Source organism: Pleurodeles waltl, chromosome 10 (assembly GCF_031143425.1).
Source record: "Pleurodeles waltl isolate 20211129_DDA chromosome 10, aPleWal1.hap1.20221129, whole genome shotgun sequence".
Lineage (NCBI taxonomy): Eukaryota > Metazoa > Chordata > Amphibia > Caudata > Salamandridae > Pleurodeles > Pleurodeles waltl.
The window spans coordinates 148,693,177-148,718,241 of NC_090449.1; the positions used below are offsets into that span (position 1 = coordinate 148,693,177).

General features: G+C 42.0%; 1 protein-coding gene across 6 annotated transcripts in view; it reads left to right on the forward strand.

The window, feature by feature from the left end:
• The window catches only part of MPRIP (myosin phosphatase Rho interacting protein), a 754,399-nt gene that overhangs the window by 85,796 nt on the left and 643,538 nt on the right, over positions 1 to 25,065 (forward strand). The gene's annotated exons all lie outside the window — the stretch shown is intronic.

Below are 25,065 nucleotides of genomic sequence, written 5' to 3' on the forward strand. Positions count from 1 at the left end.
GCTTTCTTCCAATTCGTTTGTATATCCTTTCTGTGAAGCACTTCTTTCTCGCTGTACTGTAGTTGGATGACTTATCCCCCCCACTGTTTGCATTTGGGGAACTTTTTTTTCCATTCAGCGTTCCATAGGAGTGAATGTGTTTTCTGCTCTCTCTCTCTAGTGCTCTGCTTAGCACTCAAATCTTTAGCACTGTTTGTTGGTTCCCCCCCTCCAGCTACTCTGTTGCTTCAACTGTGCCTCTGAATCAGAAACGTGTCTGGCTTTTAAATAAAATAAAAAATATTTTACACACTCCACCACTTTCTCTGTCCCGCTCTATTTCCCTTGCCAAACAGTTTCAGCAAAAACCATTGGCAAAGCGAATCGGTCTGCATTGCCCAAGCCACGAGGAGATAAGGATTGACTTTAGTAATGATTGTTACAAGATAAAAGGGCAGTAATTCTAGTTATACACATGTAAATGATGGTGGGACAGGCAGCTAACTATAGGTCAGAGAAGGAAGATAGACTTCATATGTTATAAGCGAGTGGTGTTAAATGTAGCCCGCTGTAGGAAGTTAGCGGAGTACTACATGAAAATATCATCTGTGTCAAGCCTCCAAGGTTCTAAAAGCTACTGTTTTAAAAATAAAAGTGAGTCATAAGTCGTGTATCATAATCCTGGTGCAATAGGTCGTTAACTTGAGATTTTAGCTCTCATGAGCATTGATGATACACCTTTTAAAGTTATACTTCAAAATTAAGCCAAATGATCCTGTTGTCTGTCCCTCTCGTTTCCTGTAGTATCTTACAGGTTTCCATTTTTCAGTGTTCAACAGTGTGGGCTCATCCTGCAGCCTCTATTTAACTTGTATAAGTCTGTGAGAGACCTAACAGATATTGTAAACAATCTGCATTTTTGAAAAACACCCACCTATCAAACACACTTCGCCCAAAAGGTATACGTACAGGATTAGACACAAAACAATGTTTGAAGGATTTTTGTTGTTCTATTAGAAATTTTGCAGGCTAAAATATAAGGACAATGTTTATTGAATGCACGCTGTGTCCAGCCAAAGCAAGTCCTGCTATGACTGGGAGTTCAGTTCATCTTAAGTCCTCAACATGGATGTGATCTTTCCTATAGTATGTAGCTTGAAGACTGCATCATCTCCAGAGACCCTGCCTCCTGTGCTACCAGCAGCTTTGGTGATATAACCAGATCATAATTTGAAAGCTGGACGTTTGGTGCAGAATGATTAAATATACTGACTTTATTTAGAGAAAGAAGTGTGAATGATGTAGTGACAGTCTTAATCTGCCAACATTTTAAGAGTGGTTTCCTTCCTTATGATATTTTACAAGTAAATGGGAAAGGTTAAACATGAACAGTGCGTGTGTTCATTATATAGTATGGGGGAACAGGATTTGGAGCACGTTCGGTATGTGTGTCCTGTGTTGCTGCCTGCTGTCAGGAGGTTTCATTGTTTTAACATTATTCCTGAAGAACGCTAGACAGTTAAGCAGGCTTTGGATTTTGTTCTACTCCCCTGACAATAACGCAATGTTGGCGGCTTTTTACATTTTACGCATATTTTTTTATTGTTTTAAAGGTAATGTATATGTGTGCAGACTACTGCTTTTTCAGCAACTGTATAAATTGTTTTTGTTAAACATCCTTGAAAAATCTTATAAATGTATTTTCAGTATACAGAATCGAGCAATTGAAGTGGGAAGGCCCTGGCAGGCAGAAGCAATCAAAGAACAAAGCTTGATTCATAGCATAAAAGATTGAAAAGGTCTTCAATAGAATATGTACATGTGAAAACCTACTTGGTAGATTACAGAATCATTGTACGGCATAATTGTTTAAGGCCCAGTGATAGAAATAATGGCTAGACTAAAAATAACAATGTGGCTGGCTCGGACTGGATTATTTAGAGGACTGTATAAGAAAAATTACTCCATATGTTGGATAAGTTGATCAGTTTGTTGTTTGAGCCAGAGACTTGCGGCTGGTTGGTAACATCACTTTGATATTAAAGATGGTTAAGAATACTTCAGTTCGAACCTAATACCATCTAATTTCGTTTTTGAATGGAGATGTTGACAGTAGTAGTAAATGAACTGGAATAGAATTAATATTTGTTTGACACTTAAATGATCATTAATATTTTTGACATTTTGTTGTGGAACATTTTTATTTTTGTGTTTGCAATAAAATCTAACAAAAAGAACACTGTTCCATTTGTTGATGTACATTCTGACCATATGAATCAAACCTTCATATCAATTTGCATCCCTTTACAACCACTGAAGGCTTTTAATTGTAAATATGTGTTAATTCTTTACCTAGCAATAGTATGAAGCAGCCAATCATGTGGCAGATCATGGGAGTATGTATATTGTGGTGTCAAAATTTGTAAAAGTTACGTTTTGGGTTGAAGCAATGACATGCCCTCTGCTCATTTCGTAGGGGCAGTTGTGCTGTCCTGGAATTGTCTTGCCTTGTAGTATTTTTTCTTTGAATGGTTTGATTACAGATTTTCTGGTGTACAGGTTAGTTTTTGTGTCCTTGTGTGCACGCTCATGTGCATTGAGTGAGGTCCTTTTGTGGAAGTGTGCTTGGGAGTTGGGCATGCTTTTTTGGCAGTTACCTAAAGCATTCTGGCCCCTTCCATGTTGCCCACGATACAAATAATCTGTGTCGGACTTATTCATTTTTACAGACTTTTCCTAGAATCATTTCTACTCCATAAACTTGGGTAGAATGAGGACAAATATGAGACTATACATAGTAGTCATAGCAGAAAAGGACTTGGGAATTGTCATCAAGGAATGATCCCTTTTTTTCCCCTTGTCTGAGTTTTCTGCACAAGTGAATGAAAATCGAGTCCAGGTGATATACATCCAGCGCTGGTAATTTAAACCCCTAATATTTCTCAAAGGATCTTTTTCACTTGAGTGGCAGGAATAAGCAGGGTTTTTAACAACTTTCTTCTCACCACTCCACTTCTTTTTGATCTTTATAAGTCATCATCATTTTTTATGGGCGAGCGCAAAGCGCCCCGCCCCGTGTTGTAATCTCTCTTTGGGCTTCAAACCACGCCGATGGCACGTCAGTCTTTCATTGGCTCGTGGGCTTGCCTTTTAAAAGGTGCTTGCTTTCATTAGTGAAAGGCACACATAAGTCATGCCTTTTCCAGTGTTTAGCTCTCCTCGAGTGCAGTGACCAAGTACTGAAAACAGCTGGGGGTCAAGTTTCAAGGGTGGTAAGCCATTTGAAGCTCGCTGGCAGGGCAGTGCACATTCCTGGGGTAGGAGGTGTAACACCTCTGCCCAGGGAGGGCTTTGTTCTATGAAGCCAGGGAGCACAGGCTCTCATCCCAGGGTTCAAGAATCCAGTTTGGTTTTGGCAGGCTGGTTGTGACCGGCCAGCAGCCATGCTAGGGTAGTTGGCTTTTGCAGGGGGCACCTCCAAAGTGACCCTGGGTACATTTGGTAATAAATCCAATACTGGTACCAGTTTGGATTTATCATTCTGAGTTGTTTGATACTAAACAACCCAGGTTTCAGAGTGGCCATCATGTAGCTGTATAACTCGTACTGACCAATGTCCAGCACTTGCATGTAAAATGGCTGCTCTGTTCAATTACCATGCCTCAGGTTTGGCAGGGACACAGTAGGGGCATATTGCTCATGCATCCGTGCCCACACATGTAGTATATTGCACCCTGCCTTCGGGCTGGAAGGCCTGCCAGAGGGGTGATCTACCTATATTGCATGCCGTGTATAGTGGTTAGTGCACAAAGGCTGTGTGCCGTGTCAGTTTAGCAATTTAGGATTGCACCAGGATACTCAGCCTGCAGTGGCAGTGCTGGGTGCACTGGGATGCATGGTCTCTGAGGGCAGCACTGTCTGTGCTGCTGACCTCCCAGACTTACCCCTTAGTACCTCATGCCCTGGGTACCTTAGTACCATTTACTTGGGACTTATAGTGGCACCCAAAGGTGCTTTCAATTGTTTCAATGCATCACAACAGTTTTAGGAAAGAGCTCTGGCCTAGGGAACCTGGTTAGCAGGGGCCATGGGCAGTAACAACTTTGAAACCACATCACATACCAGGCAAAAAGTGGGGGGCTAACCATGCGAAAAGAGTCACTTTCCTACAAAACCAGATTAAATAGTGTGATGATCATGCCTTTAACCTGCCCTATGGCGCACTGTCTTGCATAGAATTCCTATGCTGCCTTATTGGATCCAGATAATCTGACATCCATGTATTTCTAAATCAAATGCTGCTTTGTTTTCCCATTTATTTTGGGGTTATAAATGTACGTTGTGTGTTGTCTGGTGTAAAATAACTTTAAATAGCAGAATCTTGAGTGTAAAACTGCTCTTTGCAAGGTGGTGGTATAAGCAGCACACTTTGGCTTTAGATTTGAATTTCTCATGGTTATCTGAGATAGATCAGGGCAACAATAGGGCTAATAACACAAATATGAAATAAAAATATGTAAAAAAAAAATTTAAAAAAAGGGTGCTGGGGTTTTGTTCCAAAAGCTTGCAACTGGGAGGTGTGGAGTGTAGCATCGACAGGAGGGGGGAGTAGAGAAAAGGGACAAGCTGTGTTATTTTAATAAAATGAGCCACATAACCTAAGACATTCCACCGCCTCCACTTTACTTTCTGTTTTCTTTTTGTTTTCAGACAGTTCTGCTTCGTATATACCCAAAAGTTCTCTGTGCTGCTTGTCAGTTGCATGTTTGGCGTTTAAACACACAAGAACTAAATATGTCTACATTTGTTCTAACCCAGCACTTGTGGCAGGTGCCTTGACAGCCATTTGACACCAACCCTTTGCTGCCAGTTCTGGGTTGATCTGTCTCAAAGTAGCACCATTGTATGATTAGCAAAACGTATGAATGTGAGCATCAACACATTCTTGACAATCAGTAGTCATTGTAGCAGACCCAATACAAATCACTGCTTTTGACTCTGTGAACTACTTAAGAGTGAAAGAAGTAAGCCTGGTCTTCCTGTGGACGTCAGTTTTTAGTGATCTTTCCTGGATGTTTTAGTACAGCGGGCCATATATGTTACCTTTATTTGCTATCCCCAGGTCCTCTATGTGGTGAGTATATTTGGTTCCAAGCAGGTATGGTGTAACCTCTGTTTTGGTCTACATTTCGGTCTTGCTCTGAATTCACTCTTTGCATTCAGAGTGCAAGCTCTGTAGCATTCAGCCAATATGGCTCCCCACCAGGGCTTGTTCTTGGGCCAGGAACCTTTATTGTGTTTCTGAGGCTTGGCTCTGTCTTTGCCATTCATCACAGCACTGTTGTTCTGAAGGAATTCTGCTCCATGCTGCCTTTGCCCAGTCAGTTAAAGTAGGTCAGCTGGACTTTTTTTGTATTTCTTTTTTGATTCCTTGCTGTGTGAGTTGGATAGAACTATAAAACCTGGACCAGTCGTTTTCTGTTTTAGGTAAATCTTCTGATTTATTCTTCTCACTTGATTGGAGGATTAAGGCCGAGTATGACGAGCAGTAATTTGCTTTTGTTCCTTCCCGTATTTATATTACTGTTCACCATGGTACTTACGGCCTGATAGTGAGTTCGGCGGATGGTTTATACCATCCGCTGTACTTCTGATAGGGAGATTGCTGCCATACTTACTACCTACCTGCCGGGCCCATAAGCTAGGTCAGCTGGCAACAGCCTACAGCATTGTCTCTGGCTCGTAATCGAGCCGGCGGGAATGCTGTAGACTGTAGGGTGCACCAACGTCTTTGGAATGTTCACTGTCTGCAAGCACCCAATAAGTGGAAAATGGGGATTCATGTTACTTATAAGTGTACTGGTAAATATAACGTGAGTTGGATGGGTAAAGCGAACACACACCTTACTTCACGGATGACAGTTTTAAAGGATCTCAATGTATCAAGCACCTTAACTCTGTAACTGTTCTGCAGAAACATACAGCATTAGTTAAGAATTGTTTTTAGCCGTATTGTTAAATTGTCAAAAATGCACAGGTTTGGGAGGTTTCCCTAGGTGCTGGCTGAGCTCGAGGCTAAAATCCACAGCTAGGCACTTTGCAAACAACAGTTCTGTTTTCTTTGGGACAATGTGATGTGTCCACGTTGTGTTTTGGGGCATTTCCTGTTGTGGGCACTAGGCCTACCCACACAAGTGAAGTACTGTTTTTATCGGGAGACTTGGGGAACACTGGGTGGAAGGAAATTGGTGGCTCCTCTCAGATTCCAGAACTTTCTGTCACCCTAATGTGAGGAAAAAGTTTTTTGTTTTTTTTGGCCATATTTTGAGGTTGGTAGACGATTCTGGTTAGCAGTAGCTGGTGAGAGCCCCACAAGTCACCCCAACCTGGATTCCCCTAGGTGTGTAGCTTTAAAAAATGCACAGGTTTGTGAGTTTCCCTAGGTGCCGGCTGAGCTAGAGGCCAAAATCCACAGCTAAGCACTTCGCAAAAAACACAACAGATTTCAGTGTGAAAATGTGATGTGTCCATCTTGCGTTTCCTGTTGCGAGCACTAGGCCTACCCACACAATTGAGGTACCATTTATATCGGGAGACTTGGGGGAACACAGAATAGCTAAATAAATGTTATTGCCCCTTGTCTTTCTCTACATTTTTTCCTTCCAAATGTAAGACAGTGTGTAAAAAAAAAAAAGAAATATGTGTATTTGAGAAATGCCCTGGTATTCACATGCTAGTATGGGGACCCCAGAATTTAGAGATGTGTAAATAACCACTGCTTCTCAACACCTTATCTTGTGTCCATTTTGGAAATACAAAGGTTTTCTTGACACCTATTTTTCACTCTCTATTTCAGCACATGAATTGCTGTATTCCTGGTATATAATGAAAAACCCATTGCAAGGTGCAGCTCATTTATTGGCTCTGGGTACCTAGGATTCTTGATGAACCTACAAGCACTATATATTGCCACAACCAGAAGAGTCCAGCAGACGTAACAGTATATTACTTTAAAAAATCTGACATCGCAAGAAAAGGTTACAGAGTAAAACTTGGAGAAAAATGGCTGTTTTTTTTTTTTTTTCACCTCAGGTTCAATAGTTTTTCATTTCAGCTGTTGTTATTTTCTGTAGAATAACCTTGTCGGATCTACACAAATGACCCCTTGCTGAATTCAGGATTTTGTCTGCTTTTCAGAAATGCTTAGCTTTCCGGGATACAGCATTGGTTTCCCTCCCATGTCTGTCACTAACTGGAAGGAGGCTAAAAGTACAAAATATAGTAAAAATGGGTTATGTCCCAGTAAAATTCAAAATTGTGTTGAAAAATGTGGTGGTCTGATTCAAGTATGCCTGTTCCTGAGAGCTGGGAATATGGTGATTTTAGCACTGCAAACCATTTGTTGATGCCATTTTCAGGGGAAAAAAAAACACAAGCCTTCTTCTGCAACGCTTTTTTCAGACTTTTTAAAAAAAAAAAATTATTGAAATTTTCGCTGTATTTTGGCTAGTTTCTTGGTCTCCTCCAGGGGAACCCTCAAACTCTGGGTACCACTAGAATCCCTAGGATGTTGGGGAAAAAAAGGTTGCAAATTTGGCCTGGGTAGCTTATGCGGACAAAAGGTTATGAGTGCGTACACACGAACTGCCCCAAATAGCCAAAAAAAAGGCTTGCCAGCTAAAGGGGAAGGGGGGGGGGGGGGGGGGGGGGGGAGAGATCTTGCAGCAATGAGTTTAAAGCAAATATTCTTGGCCCAAAAGGAAGTCCACCATCTCAACCTTCCGCTTGGATACGATTGCCAAAGTTTTCATGCATGAGGCTCCCCATGTGATCTCATTCAATTTCCTTGCTCCATTCACTTCTGTGGAAATATGTGTTTTTCCTCAGATTTCTTTTTTTAGCTTATGTTTTTGTCATTTTCTGGAATTTAAGCCTCCTTGATTGTGACCTGATGGCACATTTTTACACTGGCTGTATTGAGCCTGTTCCAAGCAACTGTTCGTATTGAGGGAAATAACACAACATTGGAAGTATGGAACTTATGTCTACAGTGACAGGAGAGCTAATACTTCGTGAAGTTTTTTTAAGTGGTTTAGTGTCCAGACACAAAGGTTGGGTCACAGAGATTTTCAGTGGTTTCTCGCTACTTAATACATATTGTGTTACCAGTCTTCTTTCCTATCTAAGACTGTTTTTATTTTTTGTTTATTTGGCCAAGGTTTGGTTAATCAGAATGCCATTTTAATTTGAAAAAAAACAACTTTTTGTTGAATAACTCAGTGCGACTTTTGCAAATAATTTACTAGGAGAGTGCATGGGCTAAATACAGCTTAGAAGGTCATCAGATGGGGAAAAAAACATTCTTAGTAAACTTTAGTGTGTGATCCTGCTTCTTTTGAGGCCTTAGATGATAAAACAAAGGATACCATATTGTGCATTTCTGGCAGTGAAGTAGAACACCTTTTTAAGATTTGAAAGTAAGCAAAAATTAGGCAATTGCTAGGACCGTTTTCAATAAACTTTACAGCAATATAGACTGGAACTTTGGCTGTTCAAAAAGGTGAAACTGAGGAAGATTTAGTACTTAAATATGACTGCAAATTTGGTGAAAAATTTATCAAACTACATTGCAGACGATAGGTGGATTAGTGTTGTTACTCCTATTGAAAAAAACAAAACAGAAAAAACGACTTTATAACCAACAATTCAACACATGCTATTATAAATTACTCCGACCCCAGTCTGGCCAACTGGGGATAAAAATAAGGGCATAATATTCCCAGTGGAGTACGACCAAAAGTAAATTACGGTTTCGGCAGACTGCTTGGACTGATCAACCAGAATCCCAGAATTTTAAAGGGCACACTGATTCCGAAAGCACTTTTGGACCATACAGAAGGTATGAATGCGCCGTACAAACACACTTTACAACATAACATTAATCGTAGGTGAATCCCCGCAAGGGACAAAAGTGGCCGGGTATCGTGCAACAAAAATACCTGGTTCCGCCCGAGTCAGTATAACTGAGAGAAAGCCTACCATGAGCTCTGTTTGCATAGCAAAGAACAAACCTAACCAGACCTCAGTTAGTTAACAAAGAATACAGCGAGTTAGCCCCTTGTAAGGGAAACTGAAAAACAAAGAAACGGAAGGTAACTGGTCAGTATTCAGTCAGCCATCAGAACTGAGAGTATGATGTACTCGTCAGAAAAAGAGGGAGAATAAGTGGCCAGGCTTTAGTCTGGCAGCAAAGGTTAAAACGTTTTTTAGGTGTTGTCAGCATGGATAAAACAAACCACTCCGCAAAAGCAAGAGGGATTATTGTGCACCATTCACTGGAACTGAGGCTGAAACTGATCAATTCATGAGTGATTCTGATGTGAATGACTAGTCCATATCTGCTAACCTTTACATTGTATTCCCACTAGATCGCACTATAAAAGCTTTCCGTAAACTCATCAGACCTCTTTTTGGGAACGTTACAAAAACACGGGGATAAACCATAGTTTCTTGTATACACCTTTAGCCACTACAGTTGGTTAAATCTAGTGCTCTCATGCCAACAAACATTAAGGTGGCACCGTCCACAGTCTTCTGCAAATTACTTTTTAAATGGCTTAAATTGCAGGTTGGAAAAGGAATGTTTTTAGATGTGTGACATCAGTTCCTTGCACAAAATATAATTTAAGACTGGCGTCCATACCAGGCTGGTAATTGCAGATGTATTTTTTCAGGAAACAGTAGCACATAAGTAGTACACTGCTCAAAAAGGCAGTTTTTCTTGTTGGATGAAAGCTCTCCAGTAGGTTCAACCTTGAGATAAGGACGTGAACTTGGTCCACTCACCTCTGGGGAGGTCATTTCTGAACAGCTAACATAAATTCCTATGCTCTTAATGCCCAAGACCTCCCCTGCCCTTAACAACTCATTCATTTTGTTTCCTCCTATGTAGCTTGGAGGACATTATATTTTTTCTCAGGAAGTAAAAAAGGTAAATCACGTAGCGGCTGAAACCAGTTTCACAGAAAAGGAGCACAGAGTCTGCCTAATGGATGGTCTTGCATTTCGTTTTTTGTGCCTACAAAGCGCACACTCTGATCTGCTTTTTACTGGCGATCAATCGACATAGTAAAGGTACAATTTCCAATGAAGTTGACATTTGTATAGGTTTCTAAATCAATGAATGCCATGCTTATTGGTCTACTAAAACCGAGATCCTCTATATAGTTGGATTTGAAAAAAAAACAAAAAACAATATGTTCCACCTGTAAGAGGCTTTTTGAAAACAAGTCCTGATCTATTGTATACAGTTTGGTTTCAAATATAAATCCAAACAGAATAACCTTCCTTTTTTAAATGAATGCCAACAGCACTTTGGTTTTGAACATTTTAACGGACTAAAATTGTGTAGTAGAACAGGCAGTAAAGTTCAGTGTCTGTTCACTGTCCTCTTGTGGAGCTTCTTGTGCATCACAAGTGCTTTGATGAACCGCCAAACAGAGCAGTTGACGTGAATTACCAATGGGTGTCATGAGCATGATTGGATAGCATGGATCAGAAAATCCTTAATCTCTGTTTACACCCACAGGAATTCCATAACTAGATTTCATTTGAGACTAGGAGGATCTGAAGTGTACCCCCAAGGCATCAAGGCCTACCAGAATGATGTCTGAATGACAAACAACACTGTTTTTCAAAAGACCATTGCACCTGTTAATCCAAAAACAGAAACTCCTAACAAAGGTGCTATGTCCCCAAAAATTAAATGTATCCTTCCCCTTCAAATCACAAATTGTGGCCTTCAACTCGGAGCAAGTCTTGAAGCTCTTTCTAAACTCAGGCTGTTTCACTGCGATCTGACCAATGACCAAGCACTGGCCTGGCAGATATGTGAATGTTGGGTAGTACAGTTCGATCCAAGATGAACTAGTGCGTCTTTCTTGACACGGTAAAAACACGTCTATATAAACCGTTTTGAGCCTGTCACCTGGAAGAGCTGCAGATCAGAGGTCTTCCAGCCTTCACGTGTTGCTCTGCACACAGATGCTGGGTAGTGGACACGCATACCATACCAGAAGGTCTACTGACATTTTGTACAGCCCTCGTGTGCTTCCCGTCAAATCCAAGGAGTATTCACCTGCAATTCACGCTGCTAATAGAACATCTTCAGAGGCCAAATAAACTTCTGGATGTGATGGAAAACTCAGAACTATTTAGAAAGCAATTTCTGGACTACCGAAATGGGTGCACAGCTATATTGTTGGCGGACTGTGTGCCATGGACCTTAAAAGAACATAATGTAGTAAACCAGTCTTATTACTACTTACCAACAAAATGGTTGAAAAACGTGAAACGAGGACAGAGAAGCACCACAGCATGATTTCAGTTTTAAGGACTAGTACATTTTAATGTCCTGTCTGTTCCAGGCTGCATTAAGTGCTCATTTGTAATGCTTTTCAAGAGAGTAACCGTATAGGGAGGAAAAATATGCAATGATTGCAAGCCATTTCAGGGACTGTGGTGAAGTCTTGGCTCTTCGAATCGATTAAGCTTACATTATTGTGCATTACAAATTGTTGTAAACAAATTAAATACCATTAGTGGGTTCTGTGTGGTCCTAGAAACTGATGTGCATTAAAATCACGTTTACATTGACCCAGTCAAATGTACCACAGCCAGCAAGATATATAATGTTTTCCAGGAACAGCAATGCCAGAACTTTTATTACCTCTTGACAACCTGTCTTTTAATACCAATAACACTCTTCAGGAAATGTGAATTCTGAAAATATCCTACCGGAAGGTCCTAGGCTCAGGCTCGTGCCTTGCTGTCCAACCTCCCACACCACCCAGATCTAATGTATAACATCAGTCATATTTAATAGGCAGATGTGAAACTCCTCCAGTTTAATGCGCCACATTGGACCTGCTTAAATATTTAAACATGGTAAAAGCATCAGCTCTCCACAAATGACGTGTTAGTAGCACAGAGACGTGGGTGCTCCAGGGGCTGATATTTCCAGAGGATGTAAAGTCAGAGAGATATTAAACCTGAAAAACGCAAGGGACCTCCCAGCCTCCCGTTTTCGAGCTCGGTCTTTCACTTTGAGTGCAAGTACAAAGCCTTCCAATTAAAGGTGTAACCTGGTCCCATCCAGTAAGACTCACACTGGTTCTGACCCGAAGACTTGTGTACAGACGAGGTACTTGCAGAAGTGCTAGTACGAGCAGGCTCGGGGACTCCCCCCCCCCCCCCCCCCCCCCACATATTGCTGGCTGGTTCTATCATTTTTGTTCGTCCACTGTTGGTTCCTAAGTTGACGACTCTGAGATGGGGAAGATGCAGTTCGTGCTCTGTTTGTTTTCTATGGATGCTTTGGCGTCTCTTCTTGAAAGAGGTACCTAAATAGTAATTTGGAAGAAACTCGGGCAGCCCGAGGCGTTTTGCATCATTCTGAGGCGAAGAACCGTAGCCATTGAATATTCACGATGCTCCGTCTTGCACATCATTCCTGAAATGCTTCTGTGTTTCCTGTTGCAAGTGTGTCTTTTTAACTGTGAAGTGTACAGGAAATCATGTTGCCACGTTTCAGTTTTCAATTAGGACGTGGGGCCAACTGCTTTTGTTTGGTAAGATCCTATTTACACATTCCAGGAACAAGTTTGTCTTCCCGCTTTTGATGAGTTACTTTTGTCGCGGTTTGGTGGCGGTATTCAGCCTTGCAGTTCTCAGCGTGACATGAGGTATTGATTATGCTAATTTATTTCGGAGATTTTTCATGCTTCATAATAAACCCTTTTTTGGTAAAGGCCCACTTAATCCTAAGCATTTGATCTTCATCTGCACTACAGCTAGAACTCTGCATTTGTGGGTTTAATAACGGGGCTGCTGTATGGCTTTCGCCTAGCTTGTACCATAACCCCTAACAGCAAAAGGAGGCTTCGGAGCAGTGGCAGCTCCTCTGCTTAGGAGCACTGTCCCACTGCTTCATGAGGTGGACGAAAAGGGAAACATAAAATGATAATAACGTAACGTTGTTGTCTTTTTATTTTTCCTCTGCAGTAGGGTTAGGGACGGGGAGGGGCTGTGCTGGCCTGGAGGAGGGCTTTGTGCACATAAGTGCCCATGACGCTTTGGCCTGCCGTGTTGGGCCAGCCAAACAGTAATGTGCACTTTGCATTTCTCCACTTGGCTGTATTGAACAGCCGGGAGGAGTAAGTGCACAGGGCCCTACTCCCTGTCTGAGCCTCAAAGCAGGGTGCTCAGACCAATCTTGTCACTGCTGTCATGAGGTTGACAGCATTGTCGTGTTTGGAGGGGTGTCTAGAAGCCTTGTGCTTTCGGTATCCGAGGAGGAAGGAGATCCTGAACCGTCTCTCTCAAATTATTTAAAAAAAAAAGAAAATCCTTATAATTCCGGCCATTGTATTCGTGACCTCTCGAGCCCAGGAAAAGCAAGGTTAATGCGGGGGTACCAAAGTGGAATCCAGGAGCTGTAGTTGCTACTACCAGGTGAAGCCAATGGACTTGGGATGGGACAAGAGGTTTAAAGGATGCTCAAACGCACACTCCAGTTGGAAACAAAGCAGAGGAGCGGCCTGTTGATTACTGAGGTACAGCGGCCTCATTTTCTCGGCCTCCAGAAGCTGCTCCTTCCCTGCCCAGATTTGAAACTCTCTGCCTGCCGCATACTGAAGCATCTACTGGAGACACTGACGGCGGATCGAAGCCCTTCCGGCCTTTTATTGACCACACTGAGTGCCTCTCCCTTTGCATTGCAGTGCACTAAAAGCATCAGCCTCAGTCTGCTGCCAGATTGCACTTTGCTTTTTGCAGTGTTGAGACCTACAGCACCAAATTCTGTGCTGAGAAATTAGCTTTATAATTGGAAAGGCTGCATCAAGAGTGAAATGCGAGTGTTTATCCCGAAGATGAAAGCAAAACCGCGCCCATCGACCTATTTCTTCTTCTTTTTCTGGATTTACTCCGGATTTTAATTGTAATGTACACTCGCTTCGAGGTGGTTTTGCCTCACAATGCACGCCCTCTCCAGTCTTTCTGCATGCCATTGTTGAAGAATCGCCCACCATCTGAGCTTTGCATTGGTTTGAGCGCTAACGACCTGGCACTTAACGTCGAAGTCTATTAGTACGATCCTGTGATGTTTGTAATCAAGGCTGCTTCTCCCAAGGAAGATTGAGCTTCATTCATGATAGGTAAAAACAAAAACAAATAACACTATGTGCTTGCATCTATGGAGGTAGGTATATTCCTACAGTGACATCCCATCCGAGTTTCAGAAATTTGTAATCTACTCTTAATTTATATTTTTCCCTTTCATTCATACTCTGTATGTCGTCTAATTGAATTTGAGATTAAAAAACACATTGTGATTTTTCAGATTGTGAAGGCTAATCATCTTCGTGGGCGCCTGCTTGTCTGCCTGTCCACCTTTCTATCCGTTTGTCCTTCTGCCTGCCAGGCTGACTTTCTGCCTACCTCTTCATTTCTCTCTCCCTCCCTTTCAGTTTTCAGGGGGATGAGCCTACAGCACTTGCCACACTACATTGTTTTTGCAAACAATAGATCTACATAGTAACAAACCAGCCCTTTCTGAGGTTTGAAATGTGTGCTCTTGTTGAGACTGGGCCGGGCCGCCCTGCTCCCTTGTTTTAATGTCCCGCCTGCCAGACAGCAGTTGGAGAAAGCCTCTTGTGGGCCACACCCAAAACTCACAGTGGACTGGAGACCCCTCCTATTGCCTACAATTGGTTGACCTTATTGTTACTCATTTGCTTCTTTAGTAGTTTGCTGCCGCCTTATTTAGTGGTCTGTCTTTCTATTAATATTTTGTGTGGGTGGCTTCTATTACTTCGCTGCTCACATGCACGGAACTACTGTTTCTTTCTCTAAGTACTCCATGAGAGTATCAGGGGGAAAAAAAATAATCACTTTGACAAGTAAGAGTGCATTTTTCCCCATAACCTCTGTTGTCTGTGTTGCCCACCCACATGCCCTCCGTCTTGTTGCCTACTGTCCCGCCAGCAATTAAAAAACAAGCATTTGCAATGTAACAGGTCTCACATTTGCTTGAATTAGAGCTATTAGCGTTGTAAACTCCTAACCGGACTTTTCTTGCCACATAAATTGAAAGAAAAAACTGAGCGCTATGTAAAACCCAGCGCGATTGTGCTGAAATTAAAAAACCCCAAAAAAGCACAATCGTGTTATGTAAAACCGAGCGCGATCGTGCTGAAATTGAAACCCCAGAAAACGAGCGCAGGCGCGCTTTGTAAAAACCCAGCATGATCGTGGTCCATGGAAAATAAAAAGAAAGTAGTACAGTAACCAGACTGAAAATATGCCACCTCGTATGTTTTCAGTAGTTGGCTGGTGTGCTCAAGGAGGGCTAAACACCGGAAAAAGCATGACATATGCATGCCTTTCACTAATGAAATCAAGCAGATTTTAAAAGGCAAGCCCACGAACCAATGAAAGTGACAGGCATGACATGGGCATGGTTAAAAGCCCAAAGAGATAGTACAACAGGGACGGCGCACTTGCCCCTGAAAAGGTGCTGTCACGTGGCCTGCAATTCTTATTTTAATTTCCAGCCATGCTGCACAGCTGTCTTGCTGCTGTAAAACATCCCTAAAAGACCTTGACAAAGCCAATAGGTCTCTTGTAGGTGAAACCTAATTGGCTTTGCCAATGTTTCTTATATTTAGTCTTCCAAGTGACGTCCACCTTCTTGGGAATAGGTGCAGTATACACACATCATCACGCATGGACATGCCAATGAAATGGCGATGTTGTCTCATGTGTTTTATTTTTAGATGAGGCTGCTTAGCATTAACAAAGAGTGACAAAAGGTGAGAGTCATTGGCTTTGCCAGTGCTTGTTTCTGTTCCTTTCATTGCTTGACCTTCTGGTATTTATCTCACAATATGCGGTTCTGTCATGCATGGATGTATCCTGCGTATACGGTGACGTAGGTACGAACCTAGCTGAAAGGCAGCAGAGCACGCTACTGAGTCAAAGACAAAAACATAGTCAATGAGTAATTGAAGTGGTTTTTGGTTTCTGAGATTGGAAGTGGAGTGCAAGATCAGCAGAGGACTCTAACAACTTGGCGCTTTTAATTTGTCTGCAGTCAAAATGTGGTTTAATCAAAAATGGATAGTTATATACAGGCATTCCCTCAGAAAAAAACAAATACGGGTTTCTTCTTGCTTGCTCCGTTTGAGAAAGTTGTGTCAACCATTGGAAGAAAAAGGCATGAATCTCTTCGCGTTAGTTGTTTGCATTGCCTTCTCGTGCAGCATCGCTGCTTCCTAATGATGAAGTGAGCAGTGGGAGCTCTTCCAGGCTGGAAGAGGGTGTTGGGCCGTATTATTAGATTCCGTAGGTGGGTGCTCGGTTAATGAGGTGCATCGCTGGAAGGCTTCGAGTTCTACTCCCACCACTTGTTCTGGCTGGAAGTGCAAACTGCTCTGCAGGAGAAAGGCTGCTTACAGGGTGGTGCTCCTTGGGCAGCTGAAGGCAGGGCGCCAACCCACATTTCCCCGCTTACACTCAGACCCCCCCAAGCCACACAAGCAGGCAGTGTCATCAAAGAAACAATGCAGGGAAAGATGAGCTTCCCCGAGCTGATGAAACCACTCTCCAAGGAACATGCAGTTCTGCAGGGCTGGGTATCGGAGAATTCTCAGACTGTTTCAACTTGCAGACCTCTTTCGGCTGGCTTCTCTGATGGAAACCTCCCAGATGGGACGCTTCTTTCCCTGTAACAGCCCGAAGCCTTTCCCTCGCATGCCATTTTAGCAGCCAAGACACGTTTCTAAGAGAGGTGTTGCAAGCGCTAAGAACATCGGGGTGATCTGCCATCTAATGCTGGCCCAGTCTCTCCGTGGACACAAACTGTAATCTGTGAAATGTAATAGAAATGGTCGTTCTTCAGCCACCGTCCTCCACGGTGTTGTGCTTAAAAAAAAAACATCTTTTATATGAGAGTCTTGGAATAAAGTTATTTTCTGTAACTTGGATTTTTTTCATACATCGCCGTAAGAAAATAAAGTTTTACATTAGTGTGAAATGGCCATAACTAAATCAAAACCCAAAACTGCAACTCTGAGTTCCTGGGCTTTTTCCAAGCTTGAGTCAATATCCAGTACAGCTTTAAAATATTTGTAAGATCTAGTGTGATCCCTTTGAAAACACAAAAGGATGATAGCTTTCTGAATGCCTGCCCATAGGGTATTATTATGCCCAGGATTTTGGAGATGACCTGGGAGATTTCATTGAGTGATGATTTATGTTTTATTCTGCAATACAGCAGAGACATAGGTTTAGTATGTGGTCATAGTAAACTTTCTGTCGAGGATAATAATAGGAGCAGAAGTACAAAGATGAATCTCTGTATATACAGCAAACCTTCACAAGTAATTGATCTAAATCAGAAATGCATCTGATGTGTGTGTGCTCTTGAAATTAAACCTATAGAGTAAGACCTCGAGACCTCTAAACTATGGGTATAAATTTCAACACACACCAAGCAATAAAGTAGCTCTCTCTCTCGCACACACTCGCTCTTTTATTTTATTTTTATTATAAGATCCAACTCTTCTTGGTTGACCGTAACAGCTTAGTGCCTACTGTTTAAAAAAAAAAAAAATGACTTGGTGGTTTTGAATTTTCAAATTGGGATTAAACAAAAATACCACATGTTGAGGGAAACCTCTCCACACTTCCTAACATTCATATTGTAGCAGTGGGCAAATTGCGGATATCCCAATCCTGTTGTGTGCAGATCTTTGCTTGAAATAAGGGACGTTCAGAGTCTTAATTGCCCGTCAAAGAACATGTAACATAAAAAGGCCTACATAGCTACTACTGGACCTTGGCTGAGAATAGATATTCATGGAATTAGTTAATAGACCGCAATAGGCTGAAGCCAGATGATGCACGCATCCTCTTGGCAGTGATACTCTGTTTGCAAGTGTGCATTGCGCAGTGCTTTTGTAGAATTGGCTAGCTGGTGCTTGCACGTCATTATATTTCCATGGGTATTAAATGGGTGTATCCTACAAGTGATATCCAAGCAACATAGAGGGAATGCACCCATGAGTGCCCCCTAGTGACAGCTACATAAATTAACGTTCTTCTGATGCTGAGAACTGACAGCATAGACTTGAGTAGAAAAGGCACTTGATTAGGTGACAAGTAACAGCCTTTCAAAAACTGTGCTGTATGAGAAGCATGCTGAGACTAGATAGGTATGGGACCTGAGGGACAGCATTGCAACCTTTCAGTAAACCAGAGAAGGTGGGTACAGCCTGAGCCTGATATTTATTTACATTCAGTAAGCCAAAAATATTCCTTGTTCTTTTAAATATTTAGAGCAATTACCTTCTTATTTTGGTTATTGTTTAATGGTTTATATATTTTTTCCACAAAAGGTGCAGCATGTTTCTGACTGTTATATATTGCTCTTCTGAAGATTTATATCGTTTGGTGAAACATTTCTATTTTCTTTTTTTACTAAGTTTAACATGAACAAGAGTTTGACCATCCTGCTTTTTTGGGAGTGCTACAAATACGTATCCTAAAAGTTCAATTTAACATTTATACATGTCACTCTAATTGTTTGCTTTCTTGTAGTCCCTGTTTGTTAGTAAATACGGGCCTAGGTTGTTGCTCCCAATTTTCTTCCACATCCAAGCTCAACAGGTCCCTGTATACATTCTCTCTGTTCTATGTATGCTTTTTCCCCCTTGACTGTTGGGTTACTGATGCTTTACAGACCCATCACATGTGCGTCTTATTCCAGAGCAAGGAACAAAGCCCTGTGTCTCTATCAGAAGTAATTCCTTGATTTTTGATCCTTGATTTCTTTGGGAAACGTTACGCCTAACTCGTATGTCCAATCCTTATGAAAAGTTGAATGAATGAATGGACTTATAAAGTGCACGGCTGCCCAGGGACCGGGTGCCCCAGCTCTGACGGAGACCCAGAAAGAATAATGAACTAGCTGGGAGAGATAAGATTTGTTTTCAGAAGTTTCTGAAAAAGAACCCTGGTTCTGCATACATTGATCTAAAGGATAAGTATATTCCACATTTTGGTGGTAACAGCTACACAAAGCACCACAACAAGGATTTATTAAGTAATGACAGCGTTGCAATAAAAGCAGTAGTTCAGACAGGTATTATGAAAAGTCAATAGATCTTAACAGTGCATTGTTATTACACCATGTTAAAGATTGTAGATAGGTGGGTTTTTTTTTTTTTACACAGAAACGTATTTAATACCTTAGTAGGCAAGGGTTTTTGTGCCAGTTTGCCTCCTTTGGCCAAACCTGGGTGTAGAAGATTTGTACTACGATAATAAATACTAGACCCTATTAGGAGGACCTGAAAAGTTTAGTTTTCTTCCACGTTCTTGTGATCAAATCAATTTAAATTCATGCTTCCATATACATATATTTATATACGTACATTGATCATCCCTGTTCTGCCCTTGGTCTGTTCGAGGTCCAGTTTCACTCTACTTCCATCCATAGTAGTTCAGTACGAGTCATCCCACTTTAGCAATTGGCTCTATTCCCTTACCATTGATGGAATTTTGCCTGATCAAATGTGCATCTTTGCATGAAAAATTATGTGCTTCAGTGCCACGACTGGTAGACCAGTCCTTTTAGTTTTCAATATTACCTTTTTATAGGTCCCGGTTTACTTCTTTCCTTCCCTTTTTTTAAATTGTATTTTTAATGGACGTACTTCAGCTCCCAGATTGTGCTATTGGACCCCTTGCTTGCTGCTCATTTATTCTACTCTATTCCTCCCAGTCACTGTACTATTGTTTATCATCCTAAAATAGCCAACACATGCTTCTAAACATGGCAGAAATGCTGCAACTTTAGAACAGCGCTACACTGTGTACAATATCACTGTAAGCTGGCCACCCTCTGCTACACTGTGTACAATATCACTGTAAGCTGGCCACCCTCTGCTACACTGTGTACAATATCTCTGCTACACTGTGTACAATATCACTGTAAGCTGGCCACCCTCTGCTACACTGAATTTTATTTTTAATGCCAGCACACTTTGTGGCTGCTTTTATTGCTGTAATGTATTTTGCATATGCTTGTTGATCTTTTGAGTGTGAATGAAATAATGAGTCTGTAGGTAGATGAATAAATGAATGTGCGAGTGCATGGATCAGTATGAGCGCATTTACGACAACAAATTGAGTGTCTAAGCTCACCTCTGGCTGAAGAGGCCATTTTTGCTATCAGCCAACCCGGTTGGCATTGCCAATATATATTTTTTGTTGCAGCTGAGAGGCATAATGAATCGTTCCAAATCTTTGCACATGTATGGACCACTCAGCCGATCCAAGCATAGTGCTCTCTGGGGAGGGGTCGCCTGAGTGCCCTTCAGTTGCAGAGCAGAGCATGGTGTTTGCCTGGTACAGGAGATGGGGGTTTGACTTCTGACGTGTTCCAGTATATCGTAGTCCGAACCTAGTTCATACTGTTGTGGGGATGCTGCTGGTGTGCTTAGCTTGTGACCATTGATATAAAATAGCTCTACATTTATACCCTTGGCGTAGCCCCGAATGAAATAATGAATTTTAAGAACTCAGCTTAGCACGTTTTTGGCTACATGTGGTCTGTTGTCAGGAAAAAGTTGTTGGAGGGTATGGGTTGAAAGAAATGCTCCCACAACAATACACCCCCTCTTCTGCTATGCCTTCTAGAAACCTTCGTGGCCTTTCCAGATTAATGATCCAGTGTGTCTTTTGTTTTCTAAGCTCCGTCTTTGATTTCAGCCCAGACTGGCCAGGTTCTGCTCTTCTGTTTCTGTCTTCTGTTTCTGCTTTGTCTGAGGCGTCGTCTAAACATATTCTTCTGACATTTTACCAAGATAAATCTGTGCCCTAGGACTCCTGGCTTAGGCCTTTTGTTTTAAAAATAAATGTGTAATCATTTATGGGTTCGGCCTCTGCCTGTTTAACTGATCTGGCTGCTCTGCGCACACAACGGCATTGGGATTCCTGCAGCCCGTGTTCACAACCTGCCAAAGTACAAATGCTGGAAGAATGACTACAAAAAGAGGTACCGAAGTGAGGCTAACTACTAGATTAGGACGTACGACACAAGCGAACTCAAAATGTTGTAAAGGGAGGTGCATTCGGTTTCTTATGTTAAGGTTCTCTGACGGCCACCTGTCAGTGAATGCTGTTCACTTCTGTGTAAATTTGGAATAATCTTCTCCTGACTTTACCTGTGTGCGTAGAATTATATTTTGGCTTTGCCTTCTTCCCTCTGATCTTCACATTTAAAGTGACCTTCCACAGCTCCCTCTCTGTGTTCATTCAGACTCGGTGAGTTATGCTGATCACCCATGCTATCCGACTTCATTCATTTCCAACCTCGCCCAGGTAAGGTGCCAAGAAAGTGTTCTCAGGTGAAGCAGTAGTTCTTGTTGTAAAGCTCTCTGTTTTTTTAAATTAACTTTTAAGAAATTGGATTATTAATTGTGGGGGGTGACAACACCTCATGAAATAATCACATCCCTTGTCAGGGTGAATGCTCTAGTCACTACATCTACCTGAGCTCAATCTACTGCTAGCTATGTCACAGAGCAAACAGGCTTAACATAGGCCAATGTCCAAAGTATATATGCCGTACAAAAACAGCAATAAATTCAAAGTAAAAAAAACAGTAAAAGTCCTAAACCGAATAAGAAAAACAGAGTACATTTTAATACACAAAAGGACACCTAAATGACAAAATCCGGTAAAACAAACCAGAGATATTAATTTTTAAATAGTGCCGAAAAGCTTAAGGTTGCAATGATAGTAGTTACAATAGGCCAGGACCTAGGAGCAAATTGAGGCTGGCTATGACTGAGCATGGGTTAGATTCACCAAGTAGCTTCATCATGGTCAAAGAGTTTAGTTTCTGACTTGGGGCCTGATTTAGATGTTGGCAGAGGGGTTACTCTGTCCCAATGGTGATTGATATCCCGTCCTCCGAAATCTAAATCCCATTGGATATAATGTGATTTAGATTTTGGCGGATAGGATATCCGTCACCATTGTGACAGAGTATTCCCTCCACCAATATCTAAATCAGACACTTGGTTCTTTTGAATCCCAATCCAAAACATGAGCCCCCCCAGGTCCTCAGGGAGGCACTTAAAGACTCAGAGTGTCAGGCAGAGGCCAACAGCGGGGTACAGTCTAGGTCCAGTTGCCACTGGCCAGCGAGGGAGTTACAGGAAAGGCCTCTTGTGGCTAGCCCGAAGTTTATCCTTGTTGCACCACTTACTGGTGGTTGATTTAGTTGTGTGCTAGGAAGTGGAGAAAAATGTGTGAAAGGGCTTTATAAATGTTTGTAGGAACTCCCAAGGTTAGGATTTTGTGTGCCTTAAACATTTGAATTGCCCACTCTCTTTGTACTAACCGAGAACCACCCGACCCAACTTTCACAACTATTAAAAACCCCACTCATCCGGTAGATCTTTGTCACAAGTGATATGGGGGTATGTATGAAGTCCACAGATCCTAATTGTATGTATATGGACACCTGTTTTAGAAACGTAGTTGCAAAAAAAATCTGTCCGTCTTGAAGCCATGCTAACCTTCTAGCTCATCTGTGACACACCAAGACGGTACAGGTAATGGGCTGGCAGAACACCTCCTATTGTAGTTTGATGAACTGCTAGTGGGACTTGCACAGGACATTGGGATATGTAAAAAAAAAAATAGACCTGACATGGTAACTTGTGTAAGTGTGTATTCTAATCAAAGAGTTTGAGGTTTAGAGTTGGAGACTCCATTTAAATCTAGGGTCACTAGCAATTTATTTCCAAGAGCCCGGGTATGTTACAGTAAATTTAGTGCATTGTGGAGCAAAATATACTGTCAACAAGGCATTAATGCACATTTCTGCGATTTAATTATACATGTCTCTTGAGAGCAAGGAGTTTTGGCCTACAGAAGGCAAACATGCAGTCCAGAAAAGATCCCTAGCCCTATGTCCAAAGCATTCCACATAACCCATACGGGTGAGGTCATTGTGCATAATTTAGACCTCTGTTGTTCCATTTTCCCATTGATACTCGTGCGTGGTTCAAATACCCTAATTATTTGCGAAATAGTTTGTAAAGCAGCCACCAAACGGCGACCCCCCCCCCCCTAATTATTTTTGAAAGAGTTTGTAGGCAGCCCCCAAACGGCGCCCCCCCTAATTATTTGTGAAATAGTTGGTAGGCAGCCCCCAAACTGCGAGCTCCCCCCCCACAAAAAAAAAAAAAGCAGAACATGCAGCCGCACAGATGGTGTCCTTTCCGTTTCTCAAATGGGAAAAAAAGGAAACCGCACCAAAAGTCTGTAGTTGCACAACTGAGTGTTCTGAGACTGGGGAAGTGGCTATATTGACGTCCTGTTTTGGCGTTAAAGGATGAAATGCGGTTCTACAAACTGTGTGGGAAATTAACACAAATACTCCAGTTCTGAAATTCGTTGACACGTTGAAAGGCATCTTTTTTTATAACATTCTATTGATTTCCTTAATATAAAACATATACATCGATAATCTCTTTTGAAAGGCATCTTGACCAGCTCATTTGAGTAGGTTTCCACTGAGAAATTAGCATGGGCTGTTGCAGAGCCGTGTTCATTCCAGAGAACATGGACACTCAATTTCCCAGCCGGACACAATAGAGCCCGCATTTAGAACTTGAATACTCGCTGATATCAGTCACAAGCTTCATAGAAGAGTGTGCTGGCAGGACTCAACCTCCATATTGGAGAGTGAAATTTGAATATATGTAGCTATGTTCATCTTACCTGATCCTTTTAACTTTATTCGCCCCAGTTATAGGTTTTCAAATTCGCAGGCTTCAAGAACAGCAGTGAACATAATTTTTCCAGTTGTTTAGGAGGTCTAGGGTCAACAAGCCTTCTCTGCTAAACCTATTGTGTTGTGTACCAGGCACTCTTAGTCGTTGGAGCAGTTATTTCCTTTCACCATAAGCGCAACTATTAAATTAAGCATTGGCAAAAGCCAATACTTCTCAGCTTATGGACTTACTGGCATTGGCAATGCTTTTTGCCAGAGCTGTGCAACATCGGGATAATAACAAAAAAAAATAGACCGTTTGACATGCACACGTGCTTGTATCATAACTCTACCGTGGACCAGCCTGATGAGATATGCATGTGCATGCCTCATCATGCGGCCACCATTGTGTTGCTTTTTTGTTAATTTACCTTTCCAAGATGGCGGACGCTACTTAGAGCGTTAAATAAAAAAAAAAAAATTAAACACGCATGAAAGTGCATTTACAGAGTACAGCAGCCTGAAAGCATATGACAGCTGCCTGGCTCGTAAAAAAAAAATATATATATATATATATATCCACGACGGGAAAGAATGGAAGTGCAATAGAGGAGGGGGTGCGGGTAAAGGCAGCATAGGGGAGCAATGGAGGGTGGGGATAGTCAATACATTTTAAACAAGCATTTGCAATGCAACGGGTCTCGCGTTTGCTCATGTTAGAGCTGATCGCGTTGTAAACTCCTAACCCGACTTTTCATCTATCGGCAAAAATGCTTTTATGTACGTAACCCGAAAAAGTGAAATTAACTGTGTAAAGCGCTCGACTTCTGCCAAGCGAAATCGCACTAGGAAAATAGAGAAAAAGTAGTCCACGATCCGACAGAAAACAGCGAGCCTCGCATGTTTTCTGTACTTGGTCGCTGCGCTCGAGGAGGGCTACCCACCGGAAAAGGCATGACGTGTGCATGCCTTCCACTTATGAAATCAAGCAGATTTTACTAGGCAAGCCCACGAACCAATGAAACACACTGACGTGACATCAACAGGGCTCCGAGCCCTTTTCTGATAACTAAAGCGTCTCGCTGCGATACGCATTCGCGAGCGCATGCAACGCAGGCTCGACCCTAAAAATGAAAAAAGGCAGGAATGGGGGAAGCAGTGCATGAGGTGGGGAGGAGGGAGCAACACTGAGCTCGCAGGGTAGTGGTGGTGGTATTTGAGAATAGCTTAAA